Raw genomic sequence first — 27,639 nt, forward strand, 5'->3', positions numbered from 1 at the left:
CAATGAACATACCAATGTGGCTCCGATTTGAAGGAAATAAAGGTAGTGAATAAGGATGATAAAACCCATGTCCATAAGCGCAACTAGAAGTCCTAGTTTATACTCAAAGGAGAAAGCATGAGAATCCTAGAATCGAATCTTCAATGGAGGTGGGATAACAAGTGTATTGAATCTATCATCTAAGAGGAGATGTGTGTCCTCTAATATATCCTCAACAACTAGTAGGCAATGCTTAAGAGTAATCATGCATAAGAGATGGAATCTCAATAGGAGGTAGACGTATAGAAGTCACAAAACTGGTCTCAGGAACAACACATAAGTTTCAGTGGCCTAAGTTCACCTCAATAGACTCTTGTGAAAAAAGAGAGTGAGTCTCCGATATTGGAGATGGTGGACCAAAATGTGAGAAGGAATATAGATAGGAAGCAAGATAAATAGTCCATCTAGCAATAATATTGCCTATCTCACTATCTCTTATGCACACTAAATCTTGTGCAAACTCAAATGTCTTCCTTGTCCCACTATGTGTAATTTGATAAATAGAGAGAAGGCTAGATTACAAAAATGGAACACAAAATGCATTATAAAATTTACCATCATCAATGTTAATAGAACATTTCCCACATACAATCATAACTATGTTGTTCCCAATAAAAATGTATGGAGTAGGAAAATCATCAAAATAAGAGAAAAAATCCTGAGAAGATGCCATAATGTGTGAAGCACCTTAGTCTAGTAACCATAAAGAACACTAAGGAATAGTAGTTGAACATCATTCATGAACCTTTCCTATATCTTTACCATCTGAATGAAATGGTGATGATGAAAAAGATCTATGAGAAGTAGATGGAATATCAATGTTTCTCTTTTGAAGGAGAGTGGTCAAATATGAAATTTATTTGGAATAGCCATCTAACATCTTCTCATAGCAATGTGACTCATCATGATTAGGCTTATTACACTAATAAAACTTTAGCCTTTCTGACTTTGGTTTAACCCTTTTAGGAGGAGTTGGCCCTAATGAAATGTGAGTTCTAGATTTAATTTGAGGCTCTATAGAATGAGATTTATGTGACTTCTCCTTCATCCCTAAAGATGGCCAAGTTACCAATGGATAAGTCTATGAGCTTGTGAGAGAATCCAAATTTGAGAGCATAGCTTTCTTTCAATTCAAATGATCACAAAAAATCTCAAAGGATGACATAGTAAATCTATTACCCAAAGTATCTTTGGTGGAATAGAAGGTAGAAGAAAAAGTTCAAAAGTTTCCATGAAACATAGAAAGAATTAGGTAGATACACTCAGTATTAGTCATGGTCTTCCCACAACCCTATAATAAAGATCTCCATTGATTTAACTTCATCAAGAAGTCCTTGATGGAAAAAAATTATCTAGTACAAGAGAGGTAAGCTCTGCCTCAATTTGAAGTGCCCTCAACTCATTCACTATATCAAACAAGCCATCAAGCTTGGTATGCATAGCTAGAGGTATATTGCACCCATCAATATAAATTTTTAGGCCTATAAAGCAATCAATCACATTTTCTTATCAATCCTTTTCCTATCTTGCATGACTTTGAAAGGCCTCTATAAAACTAGTTGCATGACATCTAAACAAGACCACATCCCTTTTGAGTAGAGAAGCTATGCCATCAAGGTCCTGCATGTGTGATAGTTATGAGGGGTTAGAAGTTCTAGATAAGAAGAGGTCTTGGTCACTATTTTATAAGGTGTTCGATTTTTTTTTAAGGAAAAAAAAATGACCACATGATTAAAGTACTATTTATAATCAATATTACCCCAAAGTAATAACAAATTTGGAAAGTAGATAAAAAAATTATGCATTTAAAAAAAAGTAGCACTTGAATATGTGTGCACATGAGCCCAAATGAAACCTTTCTAGTTAAAAAATTGGGATTTGAAATTTTTAGAAAAAATTAGGAAAATAGATTACAAACAACCTATAACAATATGTAGATCACAAAATTCTACCCCAAAACGGAAAAAAAAATTACTCGAAAAAATGAGTCTATATGAGTGAGATATCATTGTTTGAAAATCACCTCTATAATTATTATTTTTGAATAATCATCATCACACTACAAAAAATCAAAGAAAATGCCTTAAAAATGTTAGATTTGATCTATCAAACCTTGGTCCTTCTTTTTCTCCAAATACCAAACAAGCTACACTAGATCAGGCTCTTATACCATGAAGGATTTCCGCAATACAAATCCACAAAGCCCAAAGAGTACAGAAGATGTTATAGAGAAGAAAAAGACAAGAAGAGGCAAAGGTTTTCTCTAAAAATATGGAAATTTTATTCTTAGAAATGAAAGAAATAAGAGATAATAACAAAAGATCAATCCTTATAGAAGGAGATTGAAACCAAAAAAAGGGTAACCTAAAAGGGAAAATCCATTTAGTAATTACTAATTAATTATTAAACATAAATGCATAAGTGCATAAAGTGAAATATTAGGAAGGGAGAAAAGGTAATTTAATAAATTAAATTAGATTAAGATTTTTCTCTAACAATCCCAACCAATCTCATAATCATCTAAGTCCTCATTTTTAAAAACATCCTTGCACTCCTCTAACCTGTTGTGTTGATCATACTATACCAACTCAGTAGTGATCACAAGTATCAATATTTGGTAGACATTCTCTAATGTCAAAGTGTCATGTCTCTCTACTAGTGCTATCAATAACCCATGTTTGTCCTTTATCTCAGGCCAATACAAAGCATGGTACATTCTACATATGATAATCAAAATCAAATCACCCTCATTCAATAAATGCCTCCAAGATTGTGTCTTAGGAAGTCTCTCCCTCAACATCATGATAACTAACAAGTCCTCCTACACATGTCAAACAAAGCATGAAATTAGCTATCTTCAACACCTACCATCTAAAATTTTGATCTTCTTGTTTCATCTAACAACAAATTTTAGCACATGTTTATCGACAAATCTATCATTTATCAAAGTGTAATTAGGTTTCTATCTTATGTTTCTATAATGAAACTTACAATAATTTCATCAGTTTTCCTCATTGAAAATAATGACCATCAAGATTTACCATACTAGTTATCTAAGTGCTTCATTTCCCTATCCCCTTTCCATTAGTAAAGACAAATACACATTTTTGTATCACAAACACACATAATCCAAAAATTCTTGCACAATTTTAAAAATTGTGTAGATATATGCCACAAAAGAGGTTCAATCCCTAACAAAAGCACATTTCTAACATATGCACCTCATCCTAAAACAATTGTGCATCAATCCTAATCACAAACACAATTTGAAAAAATGTGCAACAATCCTATCTATGTGCACCTAAAAATTTTACCAATGAACAACTTTTAAAAAGTGCAATTACCATGTTAATGCACATATTTATATCACAAATATGCATTATCTTCAACTACTAAGAATTGATCTAGTACACCTATATATTTGTAAACCTAATCATAAACAGAGTTTGAACAAATGTGCAACAATTCTATCTATGTGAACCTAAACATTTTACCAATCCATAACTTAAAAAAAAGTGCAATTACCATGTTAATGTTGGAATAATGATACATTTGTCATTAGTTACAACACTTATTTGATTCTGAATGCTTACCAAGTTCATCACTTAGTTTACAATTCATACTGAGCATTCGTTGGTTACCAAGTATGTTCAGCAGTGTTTACCAAGTCAGAAAGGTAAACGAAGGTTTTAATGTTTACCAAGTTAGAAAGGTAAATGAAGGTTTCAGTGTTTACCAAGTCAGAAAGGTAAACGAAGATTTCAGTGTTTACCGAGTCAGAAAGGTAAACGAAGGTTTTAATGTTTACCGAGTCAGAAAGGTAAATGAAGGTTATAATGTTTATCGAGTCAGGAAGGTAAATGAAGGTTTCAGTAATTACCAAGACAAGAAGGTAAAAGAAGTATTCAGTGCTTACCAAGTGAATCAAAGGAGTTAGTTTCTACAAAGTGACACAATGTTTACCGAGTCTCCAGTGGTTACCAAGTTCCAAGCTACTTAGAGTGATTAGTATGGACCAAGCCCCTACCTCTACCGAGTGCATGACGATGCCATGTAATGTAGTGGATGCCGAGTGTCAGAAGGTCACCGAGTGAGTTTGAGGAACCTGAGTTTTCTACTATCTGGCCGACTTAGTAATGTTTTGTCCACTTGTGTTTGGCTGACCTTGTTGCTGTAAATATTGGAATGGTATATATTTAATGTATTGTGCCATTTACAATATATATAAAAATAATAATGAAGAAAAGTAACAGTGAAGTAAGAGCGAATTGTTGGGTGTTGCGACGCGCTCCCCTGCCCACAGGTGGTTAATTATGTGGTGTTCCATGTTCACTAACAGTCATGGCTTTTGGCGCAATGGAAAATGGGCCCTACAATTGGTATCAGAGCCTAATTTTGGCCTGGTCATGGGTTCAAATCTCCTCGGTGCCTTCCCGACCCACATAAGCACCTGGTACACGCATTGAGGGGAAGATTGTTGGGTGATGCGATGCGCTCCCCTGCCCATAGGTGGTTAATTATTTGGTGTTCCATGTTCACTAACAGTCATGGCTTTTGGCACAATGGAAAATGGGCCCTACATGAATTGAAAGAGAATCAGCAGCAGAGTATTTAGCAAGGTTATCAAGGAGCAACAAAGATATATCCATCACATCAATTGATCAGTACATAAGATCTAATCAGCAAACCAGTTGCAAGAAGATCTACTGCTTCATCCTAACAGGTGAATCAGTTTTGTAAATCCTTTAACAAGGTAGACTTAACAGTGTTTTGTAAATCTTCTAACAGAGTGCATACTTTATTGTATGTTTGTAAATCCTCTAACAAGGTGGATCTAGCAGTCCTACTTGCTCCTAACAGGGCAGATCACCAGAAGTGATCATTGTAAGCCTTAACCAACCAACTTTATACTGCAGTATTGAAGTTTTGTGGGTATCATCCCCACCCCAATTTTACTTTCAAATTGAAAGGTTTCTGGGTCATCAAATTAGTGTGTTAATCTTTTCATGCATACAGTAAAGTAGATGAATGAATGGTGAATTTGTTATTATGCTGAATTTGTTTAAATTGTTTAAAGTTTACTGATTCACCCCTCCCCTCTCAGTAACCTTGTTAGTCCTGAATATTTCCAACAATTGGTATCAGAGCTTTGTGGTTCTCAGGACAGAGCTTGACAACTTGAGCAAAGATCAAAGACAATGGAGATATTCAAACTTGAAAAAACTATTGAGAATGAGAAGCTAGATTTGGAGATGGACATGGTTCAACTCAAAGAAGCAAAGGAACATTTTTCTCAATCCCTAAAAAGAAGAAAGGAACTTGCAAGACAAATAAATGACCATTTTTATGTTGAAGAAAGGATTGAAGATCTGTTACCATCAAGTAATACAGAAGAAGCTGACAAAGCAATCAAAGAACTTCTAGAAAATAATGGATCTCTACAAGAAGAGGTAAGAAAGCTTAAAAGAGAGCAAGAAATACAGTCAATCAGGCTATGTGAAGTTTTGGAACAAAGAAACAAAGCACAAGAAGAATTGGAAGATAGAAATCATGAAACTCAAAATCAATCCCTTGAACATGAAGATCTAGCAGATCAACTATCCAATGCAAATGAAGAAATCAAGATTCTCAGAGCACAAAATGAAAGTCTACAAAATGACTTAAGAACTAAGAGACAAATCAATGAAAGCTTGTAAAATGATCTAAATATTGAAAAACAAGTCAATGAAAGGATGATGAAATCTCAAGCAGACATGAATCAATTGAATCAGCAAAATGAGCAAAAAATTTATAAGCAAAAAGGTAAAACTGGTCTTGGATACAAGGAAGAAGGTAAATCTTCTAAACAAGGTACCCAAAGGAATCAAAGACCCACTTGTAATCATTGTGTCAAGATAGGTCATACATCTAACAAATGTTGGAGTAATGGTAAAGGTAAATTCAATGGCAAATGTTTCAATTGCAATCAGCATGGTCACAAAGCCAATGAATGCAAGGAGAAACCGAAGTTTGAAGGCAAATGTCACAAATGCAAGAAACAAGGACACAAGGCATCTGAATGTAGATCAAAATCATTCAATCCAACAGAAAAATTGTCAAAGCAATATTTGGTTGGGATTACAATACTTGGTGTAGATGTCACTATTGTGGAGAATATGGACACATAGGAACAAACTGTAGAAGGCATCACCTAAGGAAGAAAGATACAACCATAAGATGCTATACTTGTACTAAACTTGGTCATATAGCCAAGAATTGCATGAATATAGGAAAGGTTGAAGATGAAAAGAAAACTAGAGCTGATAATATTCGAAAACAAATGAAACAACAGTGGATTCCTAAGTCTATCAAGCAAGAAAATTCAAATGATGGAAATGTCACTCTAGAAGTGGGTGACTCCACCATTCCTAATTAGACTTATCAAGAAGGATAAGGGACTGCATCTTCAAGCCATATCCTAAGTAGTTCCAGAAAGAAGGAGTGGAAATGATAAATTAGTATTGTAGATACAAGTCATAATTCACAGTGTTGCATCTACCGAGTAAGGTTGGTTTTCAGACTTTACCGAGCTTGGTCGAGATAATAAGAAAGGTTTTGTGTGTTCATCGAGTTGCAAGGTTTACCGAGTAAGTCAGTGACTATTTGTAAAACCCTAATTCTCATCTACCTTCATACCCAAGAATTAATGACAGAATTTTGATCAAAAAGGCAGAATTTGATCTCATTTTTCACAGCGAATTCAGAATTCACAGAGCAAATATATTTTCAAGTGCATCCAAGCAAGTTCAAGTGATTTGAAGCGATTTTCTAGCGAAGAATTTGTGTTACAAAATCGTTCTCTCACAAAGCAACAATGGCATCCGCAAGCACCGGTGGCAGCAAGGCGAAAAGAGGTTCTGAAATGCTTGTGAAGGGAGTCGAATGGAAGGCGCCCAATTTCAAAATCGTTCCTACCATCACTGAATCACTCGACCCGCATGGAGCTCAATCGCAAATCCCTCCAAAGGTACTTCTTATCAATGATATTCGTACTCATTTCAAGTGTACTATGCAAGAAATAGGGACACTAGATATGGATAATACCCTAGCCGAGTTATGCATGGATGGAACCCTAAAACCTGAGTTTAAACATTTGGAAACCAAAGGTTTAACCTATATCCCACATCTACCAAGAAGTTTCCAAGTGAAATGGGTGAGGTATATCTTAAGCCTTGTGCATAATGGACAATTATGGTTAGAAGAACCCATCCTCATAATGAAGAAGATGATCTACAAGATCACGGGTTTACCAATGTTGACCAAAGCCAAAACCACCAAAACCCTAGGTCGAGATGAACTTCAGAAATTAACCCAAGCTGAATGGGATGGTAGAGGTTTAAAGCTCAACAATGTCTCAGATATAGAACTGAAATTTGGTATTTGTGTTATTGCATACAAACTGTATAGTTCCAGCAGGCTGAATAGTGTACCCTGTGAGGCTGTAGATTTGGCGTATAAGATTGTGAAGAAAAACATGGAGTTTGACCTAGCTGATGTGCTATTAAAACAATTGAATAAAAACATGGATAGCATAAGGAATACAAAGACAAACCCCTGTAAATTTGGTTCTTTGCTAGTTTGTTTATTTTTCTATGTACAGAAATTCTTTCCATCTAAAGGTGCAGTTGTATGGAGGAAAGATACTCCAATTTTGTATCAAATAAACAAGTTCATAGAAGAAATGGGTATCAATTTTGACAAGGTAATGGAAAACTATTTTGAAGATTTCAAGGAAAGGATGAACAACAGGTTCAGGATACCTCTGAAACTTGTTGAAGATTATAAGGATGATGTCTATTTCATGGTTGACTGTGATAGAGTCTACATCCAAGTAGTCAAACCCCGAGTAGCATGGGTAAAACCATTGCCCTATGAGCTAAATATTGATGATGCCAGAGATATCATTGAGGCACTGGTAAATGAACTAGTGGATCCCAAATTGCCTGCATTTGGAACCTATGAAGAGGCAAAGGTTAGAATAGAGCTTGAAATCAAGCTTCCTCAAGTAATCTCTAAAGGCAAGAGAAATATAGAAAAGCTAAAAGCCGATACTGGACCTCTTATGCTTACCAAGGGCGACGGTGAGGATGAAGAAAAAGAAGAAGAAGAAGAGGAGCCAGAAAAGGAAGCAGAGCCAACAAAGAAAAAGGGTAGGGTAATCATTACCAAACCTTAGGCGGTGTTCACAAGGAGAACCAAGAGAGGCAAGAAAGAAGTTGTGTTCAGCAAACCTCCTCTAACATTCAAAGAAAGGATGAAACAACTAAGGATTGGTGCAGGAATCAACAATTTCAAGGCATTGAAATATGAAACTAGAACTCCTATTGAGCAAAAAGAAATTGAAGATCTGATAATGGAGAAGTTGGGAATCTGGAAATTCTCCCTAGACCAATTTGTTTCCCAAATTCCTACTGAACTGTTTGATAAAATAAAGGTGAGATGGGAGCACACCGAGCAAATAGTTAAAGAGATTTTTGAGCAAAGATTAAGAGAACTGGTCCCCAGCCTAACAGATGCAGAAATCAAAAGGGCATTGAAGGATCATGAAGGCATAATGAATATGAGATTTAATACATGTCTCATATTACTAAAAAGCATTGAGCCAGTTGTTAAAAATGCAACAGATGTCTTGAGTGATGTATATAAATTGCATAAGACAACTAAGGAACCCATAGAGATCAAGGATGATGATGGTGATGACATTGAAGACATTCCAGAAGACCTGCAATCATTAATGTTAGAAATTGAGGAAGAAGCTGAAAGTGAAATGGAGGAAGAAGCAACCTCTACTGGTGAGATTGTGAGCTCAATAGCCTCATCAATTAATCAATCTCCACTCGTCTCCTCTCAGCTCCAAGTTTCTGCAATGCAAGTGCCAAGTACTTCATCTACCGAGCTAGCAGTCACTTCTTCAATTACCAAGCTTCCAAGCACATCATCAGCCACCGACTCATCCACTGCAGCAGTCACTTCACCGAGTGTATCTCTTCCACCTGCAGCTTGTACAGTAAGTCTTCCAAGTTTCATATCAATTTTGTCTTCCTTAGCCACATTGGCCCCAATTTTTGCTCCAGACAGTTCTCCAATTGTAAATACACTAGTATGTACATCATTTTTGGGAAGTATATCAAGTTTTGATATAGCCTGCACTTCTCTTAGTTTACCTTTAGTTGGTCCCATTCCAGTCTTGACTGCTAGTCCTGCAGCATTGACCATTGTATCTACTTCAAAAGGAAAGGAGGTAAGTACTGTAGATAAACCAAAGACACCCTTGAAACTATTGTTTACAGGCAAAGTATTAGATAGTGATATAGATTTAGATGAAGAAATTGTCATTCCAAAGATAAATCTAGAAACTGCTACAGTTAATGAACTAAGATTGGTTAGTCAGCGTCTAGAGAAAAAGGCACAGCAAATGCAGCTAAGGAATGAAAGGGACAGAGAATTCAACATCATTGAGAGTGCTAAGAACATAATAACCGAGGCTATAAGTGTTGATGTGGATTCATCTCAACACATTTTGTTACAGCTAGAAGAAGCTATGAATAAATTTAATAAGGATATCTCAGGACAAGAAAAGTTAATAGAGAAAGCAGAAAGAAAATTTGAAAATAAGGTGCTTCAGCACATTGCTCAGCACTTAGCAATAAAACAGGTTGAATTAACCTCAATTTTGTCTAACATTGAAAATTCTTTTAATAATGTAATCTCACTTTTTGCAAAACTCTGTGATGTTACCGAGTATACAAAGGAAATAAAAGAAAAGTTGAATAAAATTGATGAGGATATAAAGGTCAGTACCCAAATGCTACAATCTGACCACAGTGCAAGTTCATCCCATCATCTGAGAATCAAATTTTTGTCAAAGAAACAGGCAGAATTGCTGAGAGAGGAAGCAAGGATTAGGTCTACTCTGATTGACATCCAGAATATGATCCTTCCTGTCATGAACACAATGCAGAAGCACATTGCATATTCAAAAACATTGATCCATGACAATAACTTCTCTGTTGCAGACCATGTGATTGAACTTTCTGCAGAAGTTCAAGTAGCTCTCTCCATAAGTAAAATCTTGCAAGACAATTGGGATAAAACTTTACAACTAATTCTTCAAGTACATTCTGATTTTATCACACATTTTGGTGTCTCCATGTAAATACATTCTTTATTTCTTGGCATTATTGTCAAAAAGGGGGAGAAAGTAATATATAGAGGAAAATCAGACACAAAAGGGGAGAAGGTAATAAAGTAATAAAGAATAAAGTCATATAACTCATGTAAAAACCTTGTGTATATTGTATGGGGGAGTTATATGTGAGGTAGCCCATGTATATTCAACACAACAGAATTAAATCAGTTTTGTCAGATCTTGTATATAAATTTTTGCTCATAAGTGTTTTTGTCACTAATGCTAAAGGGGGAGATTGTTGGAATAATGATACATTTTTCATTAGTTACAACACTTATTTGATTCTGAATTCTTACCGAGTTCATCACTCAGTTTATAGTTCATATCGAGCATTCGTTGGTTACCAAGTATGTTCAGCAGTGTTTACCAAGTCAGAAAGGTAAACAAAGGTTTTAATATTTACCGAGTCAGAAAGGTAAATGAAGGTTTCAGTGTTTACCGAGTCAGAAAGGTAAATGAAGGTTTCAGTGTTTACCGAGTCAGAAAGGTAAACAAAGGTTTTAATGTTTACCGAGTCAGAAAGGTAAATGAAGGTTATAGTGTTTACCAAGGCAGAAAGGTAAAAGAAGTATTCAGTGCTTACCAAGTGAATCGAAGGAGTTAGTTTCTACCGAGTGACACAATGTTTACCGAGTCACCAGTGGTTACCAAGTTCCAAGCTACTCAGAGTGATTAGTATGGACCAAGCCCCTACCTCTACCAAGTGCATGACGATGCCGTGTAATGTAGTGGATGTCGAGTGTCAGAAGGTCACCGAGTGAGTTTGAGGAACCTGAGTTTTCTACTATATGGCTGACTCAGTAATGTTTTGTCCACTTGTGTTTGGCCGACCTTGTTGCTATAAATATTGGAATGATATATATGTAATGTATTGTGCCATTTACAATATATATATATATATAATGAATAAAAGTAACAGTGAAGTAAGAGCGAATTGAAAGAGAATCAGTAGCAGATTATTCAACAAGGTTATCAAGGAGCGGGAAAGATATATCCATCACATCAAGTGATCAATACATAAGAACTAATAAGCAAACAAGTTGCAAGTAGATCCACTGCTTCATCCTAACAGGTGAATTAATTTTGTAAATCCTTTAACAAGGTAGACTTAACAGTCTTTTGTAAATCTCCTAACAGAGTGCATACTTCATTGTATGTTTGTAAATCCTCTAACAAGGTGGATCTAGCAGTCCTACTTGCTCCTAATAGGGCAGATCACCAGAAGTGATCATTGTAAGCCTTAACCGGCCAACTTTATACTGCAGTATTGAAGTTTTGTGGGTATCATCCCCACCCCAGTTTTACTTTCAAATTGAAAGGTTTCTGGGTCATCAAATCAGTGTGTTAATCTTTTCATGCATATAATAAATTAGATGAATGAATGGTGAATTTGTTATTATGTTGAATTTGTTTAAATTGTTTAAAGTTTACTGATTCACCCCTCCCCTCTCAATAACCTTGTTAGTCCTGAATATTTCCAACAGTTAATGCACATATTTATTTCATAAATATGTGTTATCTTCAACTACTAAGCATTGATGTAGTACACTTACATATTTGTACACCGCAACTATGCATCTATCTGAACAAATTGACAACTTCAAAAAACTTCTAACCTATCCTATCAACCTATCAAAAATATATAAAAAGCCACAAACTCTATCCAAGTATCATGCTACAACTAAAAATTGAGTAAAAGGTATTGATCACTTACCAACTCTCCACTATTGGCTAGCTACTAGTACCTTCAGACTCACTTGAAATGGTGCTCTACAATCAAAAACAACATAATTGTTGTCCTAGCTCTCCTCCAATATCCATATGCCAAGTGTTCAAATAATGACTTCCCTAGTTTGTTTTCTCCATATTTATACCTCTATGAAACTTTGCTCTAGTAGACTTACTATATACCATTATCTTAATCATTTTCTATCACTTCACCCATTCTTTCTTTTTACCTATTGAAAGATTGGTCAAATTAATTTGAACTTTCATCATAAATGAATCTGATCAATCTTTTGAGCAAACATCTTGTACTGTATATGTCATTCTAAGTCTTGGGGTAGGGTGAATAGGATCAAGCACTAGTTGTCTTTAAAATAATATATTGTCCACACATCCTTCCAAAGAGGGGCCAAATGTAAACAATTATAATTTTCAAGTCAATTAATTAAAGATTTAAATATTTAATTAATAGTGTCACTATATTATCTTTAATAAATTATTTATATTATTAAGTTAATTCACTTTTATAAAGTTATTAAATATTTATATATTTAATTATTGATTCTTCTATTAGTATTAATAAATTATTTAATTTATTAATCTAATTTACTGAAGTTGGTTGTACACTATTCTAATTCTTCTAAATAATCCTATTAAGTGATTTATTTAGTATTGTATTCCACCTACTCGATCCATCTCATGTGCTACCTCATTTTTCCAACAATAATTAATTTTAATTAATTAATAAAAATCATAATTTTACTCACCAATGTGCCCTATTTTATGGGGATAAAAGAGAATATGTGGCCTTATCTTCTTAAATCGCTAAGATTAATGTCTAGATAGGTGACCATGTCTTCTTCCACTTTCTCTACTAATGTGGATTCAATAAATCCACGTCATACAGTCACAAGTAAACTATGAGACACTTGTCCATGTAATCACTCATGAAGCTAGTATCGCCTTAATAAGTATTAATTAGATGAGTGTCTTTCCTCCCCTTAAATTTTCTCTCAAATATCAACTAAGTCCTTGATTTCCTCTATTTCTTTAAGTAAGTGAATCTCATCCATCCATGTGTTGTAAATTGTCTTTTCACTATTGGATGCTATCACCTAGGCTAGGGTCATCCTAGAGTGTCTAAAAGGAACCCCCATTGCCTCATTCCAAAAATGAGATTTGGGACTAGAGAATGAACTAAATTTGGCATTTTGAGGTAGAATTACATTTAGAATCATAGTTAGGAATTAGACAATTCACAAGAAATTAGTTGTCAACTCCATATTTTTTCATCTAATATCTATTAGAATCTGAATACTTCCATCTATCCATCAACATTAGTACTTAGCATCCTAGGATCATTTGATAGGATCATGCCCTGAAGTTCACAATCTTGAAAACCTTGAAGCATCTTAAAGAAGGGAGTTGATCACAATATAATGGCTCATGATTTAGGAAACTCAAGCTTAGGAGGATAATGGAGTCGCCTTATAGCTGGTAAGGAAAGGTTAAAATCCTATTTTGATTTGTAATCCTTCACTGTGTATGAATTTGTTACCTTAGATTGATTGTTTAGGCATTGTCACTAATTTATATGCACATTGCACTTAGGAAAAAAGTCAAGGATACATCCTCAACATGATGAAAACTACATATAACATGAAAAAAAGAGCAATAATTGCTACTTCTTAAACAAGAAACTGATACAAAAAATAAGAAATATTTTTGGTTGATGCAAGATTGCTCAAAGACCCAAGATGAAGTCTCCAAGCAACATGATAAGTCTTAGGATATCTCAATATTTGCAACTATGATTTGTCAACTAACTCCTCAGATGCCATTTTATTAGAATGAAAAAATTTGACTATTTAAATAATTTTTCTGAAACATGTAATCTAGATAAATTCATTCTAGCTAAGTTTTATAAGTTCTCACACTTTTCCAATTAGGAATGTCTACTAAATGCATGTTTTATACTAATTTGTGTCCAATTACTATAGAAAAAAAAATTATTTATAGAAAAATTGACATTTCAATAAATCTTACGGTTTTGAATGATATTTTTCTAATATCATATATAAAACATTTTGTAGAGCTCAAAGTCAAGATCATTCTCATATAGACTTTATAGTGTTTCAATAAGAAATAGTATATTGTATTAAAAAATACTAAATGTACATATTATAACACTCAAGAATTATCAAAAAATTGTAAATCATTAAAAAAAAATTTAAAAACCATATGATGTTCTAGATGAGATAGTCTCCTTGAAGAATGTATAATTTTTCTTTTATTTAAAATAAATTTGGTTTGAAAAATGTGGGTGGACATAAAAATTATCAACTTTAGGTGAGTTGAAATTTAAATTGTTATAAAACACAAAATGTAGGTGAAACAAATTTTCATTTTTCATTGAGTTAGTTATATATGATCCATAATATTATGCAAGGCATAATGACAATAAAATAAATTTTTTTGGAGAGCTATTTGTACTCAACAAAAACAAAGTGAATGGGGAATATGACTAGACACAGAAAGATAGATCTATATGACATTTATATTAAATCAGGTAACTACAATGTTCTCTTTGAGTAATGCTTTTCACAAAGAGAAAGGGGGTTTTTATTATACATTGTAGGATATATATGGATTGGAGAAAATGTAATAACATATATGAGTAGAAAAATAAAAAGATTGATATGTGAACTAGAGAATCCTCATTTTCCTCAATATTGAATATTGATCAGGGTGAACTAGAAGACATATGAGTGTAATGTAGGTAAGAAAGTGGAAAAATAAGGAGTGCTAATTTTTATGTACATAAGAAAGTTGTGCAACATATTATAACTAGCACTTACACCTATAAAGGATGCAAGGATTAAGCTATTGGATAAGTACACCAAGTTGTGGTGCCAAAAATATGACACATAAAAGTTTTTTTTGAATTTTCCAAAATCTGTGTGTGCTATAGGACATACACACTATGGAAAAATAAACAATTTTATATATGGGCAGCCAAACCTATGGCCCATTTTATTGCTTTTGGTTTTCACATTGTTTCTCCTCAACAACACACACATGGATTGGAAACATTGAAGAATTTTCTCACCCACCTCAAAATGTCTCCTCATCATCGAAGATCAAGATTGGGATGACATAGTTTGTTTTCTACTTTGGTTTTTGTATTCTTTTATATGTTTTCATATTGTTTTGTAATTTTTACATTGTTCTGTAGGTTTTTTTAATTTTTCTTTAAATTTTTTTATTTATCTAGATTGCAATTGGTTTCTTATCAGGAAATGTGAATAACAAACTAGCAAATCCCTAGCTAGATCAAAAAAAAAATAATGAAAACCCTCCACAAGAAGAACAAGAAATATTGCAACCTCCACCAATTGGAAGACCTCCTCTTGGCATCTAAGACAATTTAATGAATGAAATAGAAAGAAGGAAAAATGAATTAGAAGTATTGATTGGTAGGTTAGAAACTTGTTGACAAATGAATCTGATGAGAGCACAACTGACATCCTTCCTTGAGTCCATTATGACCCATGTATCTTTTATTAGTTGTCATTTGGATATTTGGCATGTTAAGAGGGATGAAAAATGAAGATATTATGCAAAAAAATTATAATATAAAGATGTGAAAAAAAGGAAATAGAAAAAGGTAGCAATTGTATATTGTTTAGAAAGCTTGGAGAACAAGACACTATTAAACATACAACTACAAGGTTCCCCATCAACTAGTGCATATATGATGATATTAGAAACAACTTTTGAGATAGATGGTGGATGATCTTTGATGCCCCTTCCTACAATAATCATGAGGTTCTAATGTATTTCTTATAGAAATTGCATTGTGAATTTGTTCGTGGGGATATCCCCTATTATTTTGATATATTAGAATCTCAAGGTAGAGGTGAGGGGTCATCATTTGAGATTTCAGGGGCATGTTGTGACCCTAATTTAGTTAGGGAACCTATTGTCAAGCCATAGGGTGAGCATGTGATTATTCTTTCAGTTGTGAAGGAACATGTAGAGACTACCACTCTAGGGACAATCAATTCTTTGGTGCAGACTCTCATTCATTGCACCAGTCCATTATTTGAGGAGGATCTTGCTATGCATCGCAATCACATGTGTACATCATGTGGATCCTTATGCACATTTCATAGTCATAGTAGAGATAGTATGGATGATGGGCTAGTCATTGATGAGTTCCTGAGTGACACATTTTACATTGACACATAGGTAAATTACAATTATAATAAACTATTTGATCACATTTTGTATCTATAGTGAATGACTAATTAATTAGCATGTATTGACATTGTTCAAAGTTTAGGGTAAGAGTGTTGCTAGTCGTAGTATAGATTCCTTGGCCCCATTTTTGTCCTATCGACAAGTCAAGACATGTGTATACATTTAATCATTTAAATTAATACATATATTTATTAAGTAATCATATGAAGGATTGACAAAAAAGATTTATGCATGTGCATTAGTTCTCTACTAGACCATCAACATTCACAAGGGATTTTGAACCTAGGCATGATACAAGCTTCGTAGAGGTACATTTGTTCCATGTTATTTTAATTCATTTGATTATATTTGTTTCATGTTTCATGTTACATATAAATTGTATTATATGACATGCATTTTTTGATGTCTAAAACTCCTTCTCATCTTCACCAATCCATCAATCATGGAGTTGCTACAATGATGACAAGTTCAGAGCCATTGATTGAGGTATGAAAGAATTTTATTGGTTTTAGTTGTTGTTAATAATAGTTATTATTGAAATTTAAAATGTCATTTATAATTGATTATATTGATTGAATTGTTGTAGGGTCTTATTACACCCGATCATCCACAAGCCTCTGAGGTGGATGTACCGAGTGACTATTTGATGGCATTAAGAAGATAATTAATTTTGTGTGTACATATATTTGATTTCAATTTATAATAATTATTGATTCATATCTACTTTGTTTGTATTAGCTTGAGTTAGAGAAATGCCTAAATAAGAGGATGAGGGAGTGTGTGAGGAAGACCCCATTATCCCCATTATCTCCCTCCACATGATGAACAAAGACCTTTAGGGATTTTTTTCCTTCCCCTTGTGGGAAGGAGAAGATATAGTTGATAGACAAACATGTATAGAGATTAGTGGACATATATGTTGGATTTTATGTTAGTGGGCATATTTGATATACATTTGATGTGTGGTATATATTTGATGCATAACATTATTAGACTTATGAAATTATTGTTTATCATAATATATTATATGTTTTTTAATGTATGACATTATTGGTTATCATAATATATTATATTTTTGTTCATGTATGATATTATTGATAATCATAATATATTATATGTTCATTCATATACGAAATTATGTGTTATCATAATATATAATATATTTTTTCATTTATGGAATTATTGGTTATCATAATATATATCTATTTTTTCTTTTTTACATTTTAAGTACATTTAACATGTATTTCAATTTAATGTAATTTGCATCCACAATGATGCAGAGTGGTCACAGCAAAAGATCGTGGTTTCTCAAAAAGAACACTTTTAAGGTAAACTACATTTCCCACCTTACTAAGTGTCTTCAAAGACTCTTTCCAACTTGGTTACAACATTGAACAAACCTCTTCAGAACTTCACAAAACTACTTGATCACTTTCCCCATTCAAGACTTAGGGATCAATAAGGAAAAATGACCAAATTTGAGAAATGGATCATAATCAACTTCTTGCTTCAAAATAATACCTTTGACACTTCAAGGAACACCTAATAACTATCTCACAAACTTTAGTTAGTCATCTATTCCATCCTTCCAAGAGATTCTTCAAAATCCTATGAGTGAAAACAATCTTCTAGCATCTTATGACTATATTTTCTTTGCAACATGATGTAATTTGTTGATTTTTGGACAAATCTTCACAAAGGGAAGTGATTATGTTTCAAACCTATGAAATGGCTATTAAGATAACCAAGAAGATCCTTATCATATTCAACTAACTCCATTTAGTGAAAAAATGTAGTTAAAGTAGTGTTTCATTTTGACAAAGTATGAGTTTGTAGTTCCAAATAGGAAGTAATGATATTTGACAATAACTCAATGATCCTATATACAAGTTTAACATCAATAGTGATTCCTTGCCATATAAAAAAAATTAATGATCACCAACACCTTATGCCTCCTCTAAATTCATAGAGGGTATTTACATTATTTGACATCCATTCCAACTGATTACCAATTGGTTTAATTGGTTACAACATTAATTTAAACATTTTCCAAAAAATTGGTAAAATATCCAAAACATTGTGGGCAACTTTTATTGCAAAATGCCATTTTTGCACTAAAACTTCCTAAAAATTAACCAAGTGGTTTTTGGTAACACATAGGACCTATATAAGGTGTAATGACTCTCAGAACACTTTTCGAGTCAACTTACTAACAAAAAAAACAAAAAAGAAAAATCATTAGGACTAAGGCAACTTGGGTTTATAGGTGACCTAAAGTTCCTTGACCTTACAAACAAGGATTAATTTATTCCCATAAAAAAATAACATGTTAAAAATGAGGTGTATGATCACCCCTTTACTTTTTATCATGAGTCTCCATCATTGGATGAGATTACATATCCAATTGCTACCATCAAAGATTGCTGCCATACAACATTTAGTGACTCTTAGGGATGATTTGGTTCAATGACTCAAGAATGTTGGAGCACTCAACAAGATGGGAGGTGTTTGGGGCTAGGATTTACCAGGCCACTTAGAGCTAACAAAATAGAGATTTTGATCCCACGACGAATGGTGAGGGATATTTGGCAATTGGCAACTTTGTATTGGTCAACACTACAAGTTTTAGCATCACCTAAGATGGGGTCACAAAATAAAAAAGGAATAAGATGTCCAAAAAGAAAGAGAGTTTATTTTAGGTCTCCATAACATGGTCCTATAGCCTCTAGAATCACATCCATACCTTACATGAGCTCTAAGATATGCCCCATCAAAGATCATTTCCCTATGGCATTTAGTGACTCCTAGGGATGATTCAGTTCAACATGCCCAAGAATGTTTGAGCACTCAATAGGATGGGAGGAGTTTGGAGCTAGGTGTTTACCTAACCACTCAGAGCTAACAAAATAGATAGTTAGATACCAAGATAAATGGTAAGGGAGATTTGATAGTTAGCAACTTTTTACTAGCCAATAGTACAAGTTTCAGCATCACTCAAGATGGGGTTGCAAAATCAAACTAGGATAAAATCTCCAAAAAGTGAGAGAAGTTATTGTATGTCTCTACAACATGGTCCTATAGCACCTAGAATCACATCCATACCTCACATGAGCTTTGAGATATGCCTTGTCAAATATCACTACCCTCTAGCATTTAGTTACTCTTAGGGATGATTTTATTTGGCATGACCGAGAATGTTTGAGCACTCAATATGATGGGAGATTCAGAACTTGGAAACTTTGTACTGGCCAACACTATAAGTTTTAACATCACCTGAGATGGGGTCACAAAATCAAAATGAAATAAGATATTCAAAAAGTGAGAGATGTTATTGTAGGTCTCCATAACATGGTCCTATAGCACCTAGAATCACATCCATACCTCACAAAAGTTCTAAGATATGCCTCATAAAATATTGCTGCCCTATAGGATTTAGTAACTCTTAGGGATGATTCAGTTTGACATGCCCAAGAGTGTTCAAGAACTCAATAGGATAGGAGGAGATTTGAGCTTAGGGTTATGTAGCCACTTGGAGCTAACAAAATTAGAGATTTTGATCCCATGATGAATGGTGAGGGAGATTATGTAGTTGGCAACTTTGTATTGGCCAACACTACAAGTTTTGGCATCACTCGAGATGTGGTCACAAAATCAAAAAGGAATTAGATCTTCAAAAAGAAAGAGATGTTATTATAGGTCTTCACAACGTAGTCCTATAGCACTTAGAATCACATCCATACCTCACACAAGCTCTGAGATATGCCCCATAAAAGATCATTTCACTATGACATTTAGTGACTCTTAGGGATGATTAGGTTTGATGTGCCTAAGAATGTTTGAGCAGTAAAAAGGATGGGAGGAGCTTAGAGCTAGGGTGTACCAAGCCACTCGGAGCTAATAGAATATATAGTTTGATCCCATGATGCATGGTGAGAGAGATATAAGAAAGATATGTATGCCTAGGCTTCTTTGTGCAAGATATGAGTAAAAGTTGCTAATTAGGAAAAATTGGATCTTTTTGAGTTTTTGTTCAAGATATCCTAGGATTATGTTCTTTTAGTTGTTTTTAAATTGTTTGGAACCTTTTCCAAGTCCTAGAAGTGAAATCTAGTGACTATCTTTTTAATATAGTTACCAACAATTGGCTTGACTCCCCATGCCTGGTTATTCCTATGGAGGAAAGCTTAATGTAAAGAGGAATATATGCAGAGAAATTGCAGCAACATCTATTAAATATACAAAGGAAAATATAGAAAACCTTCTTAATAGAGAGATTAATTTGAGAGAAAAGGTCATTTTAGAAGAAAAAGGTTATCTTGGTGACATCTAGGTTATGCCAATTACTTAGGATGAAGAGAAAAAACCTATTACTATTGGAAAAGAGTGCACATGTACAAAGACACAAAAATTTTAGGTAGAGAAGTAAAAAATGTTATAGAATTATCCATGAAGCAATATGAAGTGAAGCACAAAATTATCTCATTAGTAGGCAAGGAATTTTTTCACACACTTCATTCGAACATCATATATGTTTCAATTAGAAATTCCTATTCATCAATGGCCTTGCATTTATAGGACTTGGGAAGTTAGGATACTCAAGCTGGGCATGTGATGGGGAAGCTTGGGATAGACTAGCTAGTCTATGCACCTAATCCTCAACTAGATCTAAGTGTTCTTCTATCAACTCTAATGGTCTCTAGGATTCCATCACACTCAAGAATCCCCTAACCTACCCAAATTTACCAACCAATTCAAGAATTCAAACACCTTAGCATTGCAAGTTTTCTCTCTAACAACCAACTCTCTATAGGCTTATAAGGGTTATTTATAGTTTTTCACCAACACAATCACTAACAGTGACTGTGAGGAGTTTTATAGAGTTTTTACAACCTATTCCACATAATCAAAGAGATAGTCAAGTTGGGTTGATACCTGATTGAATAGTTCCTTCACAAACAGGGCTACTAGAGAGCCCCAATTAAGCCTCCTTGCGAATTTATAGGGCTATTACCAACTTTTTCTTAAGATTTCATAAATTTTTTTAATAAGAATAATTTTTTCCAATGACCAATCCTGAAGGATTTTTTCGATCTTGAGCCAACAAAAAGCCATACAACAATTATGCTAAAAATAAGGGTTTTTGAGGGTTCCCTATTGTCCTCACATTTTAAACACCTTTCAAATATTATCAAAACTTATACTTCACAATATAACACCTTCTAATACTCTTATTTAATCCCTCTAATGGGCTTAGCTTAAAACCCACTCCTCTACATTCTAGAGCCAATTTGTTGTTATCTACTCCTAGCCAGATATTGTTGCATTCGCCTAGGGCAAGCTGAAAAAAAATGTTGCACATGCATCCAAGGTCCCTTCACTTTTGTACAAACAAAAAGGTGTCTATACTTCAAGATTCCAAGGTTCAATGGTTTTCCCATAGTGGAAACCAAATATACATCCCCTAATTTACATGGTATGCCAAAACTGCCAACACACTATACAATTTGAAAATAATTTTATAAAAAACTACCAAAACTATAAGAATCTAAGCTAATGCACAAAAATGAAGCCAAAGTCACTCTAAAAAAATAATACATTGAAAATTTTCACAAAACTCCACTCTATTCACAAGAAATTAGTCAAGAAAGTGACAGTTCCTCAAAGATTGTTGCATATAGTTTGTTGTTCTGAACTTTAGCCATACAATGATTTTCCTCTACTCTTGGTTTATGGTCTATCACCTTTATATTCTTCCCATCAGTATTTTTGTTTGGTTTAGGCTTTTTAGCCTCTTAGTGAAGTTGGAAAAACAAAAAAATAGAAAAGTTGATAACTTTTAAAAAGTTGCTAGCAACTTTTTGTTGCTTGAGCAACTTTTACTTATACAGTGCCAATGACCGTATTAGGTCCTCCTCAAGCACAAATGTGCTTAAAATAAAACCAAACACCTATCCTTAAGCTTCTAACAAATTAATGAACTCCTTATGCATTGCTTAAAATATATTAATTATCTTAACAAAACAACAAAAAGTTCATTGCAACCTTTAAATGGAGACTTGAGTTTAAATGAAGATTGTCAATTCCCAAACATGTCCTAGTCAAGTAGATGATCAAGATTTTTCTTGAGTAAATGGGATGCTATTTTATTAAGGTATCTTTATGATCCCACTTACATTCAATTACTATTTTTTGAGTGGCTAGCAAACTACTTTGGTATGGGATTTTTGGAATATATAATGTCCTCATACAAGTACATGCCATTTTTTGTAAACATTTTCTATTGTAAAGAAATAGTGATCAATATCTGTAATATCCATTTTTAGGACTAAAGAATATAGCTATTAAAATCAAAAAGTTTTCATGAGTTGTTGTAATGGAGATTATGTGCAATATCATTTTGCTAACTCTAATTTGGTCAATAATACTATATACATATGTAAGAATAATCTGGTTCATATATATATCTGGTTTATAATTTTTTGACTATTATGAATGACTTATTACATTTGGTTTGGAAAAATATTTGTTGTATACAATACTCAATATTGGTATTCCTTTATATATTTTATTGGTTAATGTTCATATATGCATATAGATCCTTCAATGATGTTCCTTTTTTTTATTGGATGCAGTTACTTCAAATTTTCATAATGACTATTTATTACCTATTGGAGGGTTGCATCTCTTTGGCTTAGATCTCTCTCTCTATCTTCCTCGCTGTTCAATATAATGAACCAACTAGATTTGCTCTACATTTTAATGTCTCAAGTATTGCCTCGTGGTCTAACTGATGAACTTTCCAAAGAGTCTTATTATGTAGTTTTCCACCATATTTTATCAAGTGAACATTTGATGTGAGAACAAGGTTTAAATAATGAAGAATCTTCCTCCCTATTTTCCAATCCTCAAATAACACAAGTTAGGGTTCTTCATAGACTATCATCTAAGCAATGTGTTAGTTACAACCACTACACTGATATGGTACTCTAAACCTTCACCATCTATAATTGAGTGATTCAATTTTTGTTTGGCTTGGACATAATGATAGAAATAGAAATTTATCACTTCTTCATTGTCTTTAGATGCAATAACAATAAAAACATGGCCTATAGTGATAAATGTACAAAATGTGGTCATTAATTCAGAAAATACTTAGATAAAAGTTACCAAGTTACAAATATTAAAATATATATATATATATTACCAGGTTGCACTAGATCAGACAAGTGGTCAAAGTCAATGGATTAATCTATCTCTACCATTTGCAGTGCTTGTGGGGGATGATATGTGTTAGTTGAATCCAAAATTTGTATATCCCATTTGTCCACCGATTCAGTCAACTCACACTCATCCCAATTTTCCTCTACACATGATGGACAATAGCATGCCATTTTTTATGTGTGGATACTCCATGAACTTGCATCAAAGATTCTAAAAGAGTGCAACTCACTTGATTTAGTTACTCTACAACAATCCTCATATGGTGCAATGTCAGTATTATCTATCAACCAAAAAATCCTATGAACGATAGACTCACCTTCCTTACCTGGACCCAGTGTAGCTTTACACCTCTGGATGATGGATTTTGCATCTATCAATATTGGTCCAACTTTGTACTTTATTTTTTTATGATCTAAGGCTCTTTTGATGCACACACCTATACCATCATGCTCTCCCTTTCCATGAACAACCTTTGTGAAATTTCACATATATTGAATTCTAGACAACCTACACATCCTACTTAACCAATAGAACATTTGTGCATTCTTGAATGGAGATGCACAATTGTCTAACCAAATAATGTGTTGATGATATGGTATGCCCTTGTTAGCCAAATATCCATAAAATAGTTCAAAAAAACTATGTAAAAACTTTGTAGAATGTGATCGATCATTAATGATGTAAATATGGCACTCCCTCAAAATCTTCATGTCATCCTTTGTACTTGCAGTTGAATGCATGAATGTTATGTGAAAAAATATGGAAACATGTTGAGAAGTATAATACTTTGCTTGCATCTCATTTTGTGGTTATAGTGTGTAGTTCTCTATGAAGTCTACAAAAAAAAAATGATATCTAGTGGAAATGTATCCTCTCACAACTTGAATTGTAAATCCAACCATTAAGCTCTATGTGTATGCCTTGCATACTCATAAATAATCGTTTAATGAAAATTCTTCGTGAACTCATACATTAGAATCTTGTTAGTGACTAAATCACATACTTTACCCTATTTACCATCTTTTAGATCATATGTCAGTATCTTATATTTTTCATAATCTACTATTTCATCTCCAATTGCATGTGTACTATCCATATGTTTACAACTTGATAAAAGTTTCAGAGAACCACAAAATAAGCATGTACCATCTAGTAATGATGTCTTGTAAAATTTTTGGCCATCCCTCATTTCCCATAAAATGGTGGACATAAATTCCCTTGAAGATCTAGATGGCTCATTCATGTCACAATCCTATAAAACAAACTTAGAATGCAAGAACACACATATAAGCCTAAAAGCATCAAAATGGTTAAAAAATTCAAATTTATCCTACAACAATAAGTTGTGTGTGTGAAATACACCAATAGTGGCATGTTGTGATGGTTAATTTTTTGAGTTGTTATCCTTGCCATCAAGGTTCAAATCTAATGGGGATGAGGTCCCCCATTTGTGGCCTCACTAGTTCATAGCTCCAGGTCAAAGCATTTACCCCTTTAAAAAAAAAAAGTTGTGTGTGTGATTTATCTTCACATCAAAAGGTTTACCCATCTCAAAAAATCTTTGACTTATTCAAATTTGAGGATAGATACCATTAAAGTTTGCAAAAAGTTGTGTCTAAGTTGAGTCCAAAAAATGTTTTGCATGTGGGTTGCGATTTTGGTTACCAATCATCCTTCTTACAACATCTCTTTGATTATGAAAAATACATGTTATTTGTCCAAAAATCTTTGATCAATGATTTCAAAGCTTCACTAATTTCTTTATACTTTTGCGATAGTCTACTGCTAGATGTCCATAACTCATTTTTTGTTGGATCTTCCAACCTCTCATGCCTTAGCATGACTCTCCTTAGAGTAACACTATAATTTTCAATATTTTCTTGTCTTTCTCATGAGTTGAGATTTCTTCATTTGGGTACTTACTATTGTTAATGTAAGTACTCATCTTATGATATAACTATCTTTGATGCATGATTTAGAACCCACTTTGTCATAAGCACTCATTAGATTCTTTACAATATTTTTTTCATTTTAATCATCCATCATTCTTAGCCAAAGAATCTTCATGATAGGCCTAAATTTAAAATTCCTTAGCATTTCAACAAATAATTGGCATTGACTTATAATAATTCTTCATAGAATTGTCTCCACATACAATTAACTTTTCTTTGACAAGTACACTTTCTAATCTTGTTAGGCATTGATTTCAAAAATGTTAGTATCAATATCAATCAAATATTTTGGTCTTCTAAAATTAATTCTAGGTGTTATAATCTCTTCTATTCCCTAAACATTTTTAACATCAATGTAAGGTTGAGTGCTTTGCATACCTTGAACCGAAGATGATGTGCCTTGGCAATAAGATGCAAAAGAAGGAATATCACCTACTTGATATGTTGATGTTGTGCCTTCAACATGACATGATGGAGTGTGTACATCATCAAATGTACAAATTAGCATCTCTTCAACATGAGATGTCATATGAATCCAACATTGGAATATGGTGTAGCTTCAAAATTTAGTTGTCTTCTTGAATGTAATAGTCTCACTCATTATCTTTCTCTTTCTAATTCTTCCTCTTTGTTTCTTTGTATCAGTGGTTCTTATTCCTCTTTGAAAGACAATTTTTCATTATTGCTTTATAGTTTTATTTGTTGACATAGTAGTTTTATTTTATCTCTTTTAATTTATAAATCTCTCTCCCTCTTTTGTTGTTTGAGTTTTTGGTTTCATCCTTGGCATGATGATTATTTGTATATGTCAAATTATTCAAACATTTGAATTACATACAATTTGTAAATTACAAATCATTCAAATACATATACAACTTACAATTATTTCAATGAATACACTATATATATATATATATATATATATATATATATATATATATATATATAACAACTTGTCAAATTTCTAACCATTTCCAAATAACAATTCATTCACACATACAAATTTTAATGAATTCACTATACATTAAACAACATGTCAAATTATAATCAAGTTTGTCTCTATATAATAATAAAGAATATTTTAAAAAGATTGCACTAACCTTTTCTACAAAAAGAATGTTCAAAAGGCCTTCAAATAGTGTATCTATTAATTGAATTTTGTATTTGCTAGCTTCAAATAAAATGAAAGAATGTTCAAAAAGCCTTCAAATAGTGTATCCAATGATTGAATATAGTGTTTTCTAACTTCCAATAGCATGAAACCCATATTTTTTGTCAGAATAATAGAATAGACAAAAGACAAAAAATAGAATATGGATCAGAAGGGACCCAAATTTTCGTTATGACCATTTTTTTGGTGTTTTCACATAGTGCATGTACACTATAAAGCACTTACGTACTATAGTGCATACGTGCTATGTCAAAAATACTCTCTCCCTATCCCACCATCCCACCATCTCCCATCCCCTACTCTCTCCCTCTCTCTCTCCCTACTCTCTCTCTCTCACTCTCTATCCTCTCCCATCCCCTACTCTCTCCCTCTCACTCTCCCTCTCCCAGTACCTACTCTCTCTCTCTCTCACTATCTATCTCTCCCATCCTTGGATACTCTCTCTCAAGCTACTCTCTCACTCTCTTTCTCTCTCCTTTTCCATCCCCTACTATCTCTCACTCTCTCCTCTCCCATCCCCTACTCTCTCTTAGGCTACTCTTTCTCTATTTATCTCCCACTCCCACTCCCTCTCCCACTTCCTACTCTCTCTCATTCTCTTTCCCATCCCCTACTCTTTCTTTTGTTCTCCCACACCCTAATCTCTCTCTCTCTCTCTCTCTCTCTCTCTCTCTCTCTCTCTCTCTCACACACACACACACACACACACACACACACACACACCATCTCTCTCTCTCAATCTCTTTGTCTCTTCCATCCCCTAATCTCTCTCTCTTAGGTTACTCTCCCTCACTCCTTCTCTCCTCTCCCATCCCCTACTCTCTCTCTCTCATAGGCACACAATCCCACCCCCCTCCCTCTCTCACTCTCCCTCTCTTGCTCCCTCTCCCACCACCCACTCTCTCTCATTCTCTCTCTCTTACACACACTCCCATACCCCTCTCTCTCTCTATCTCCCACTTTCTCTCTCACTGCCTACTCTTTCTCTACTTCTCTCTCCGATTCCTTTCTCTCTCACCCATCAACTACTCTCTCTCTTA

This window comes from Cupressus sempervirens, chromosome 10 (genome assembly GCF_028749045.1).
Source record: "Cupressus sempervirens isolate cs-2001-9-10 chromosome 10, ASM2874904v1, whole genome shotgun sequence".
In the NCBI taxonomy this organism is placed as follows: Eukaryota; Viridiplantae; Streptophyta; class Pinopsida; order Cupressales; family Cupressaceae; genus Cupressus; species Cupressus sempervirens.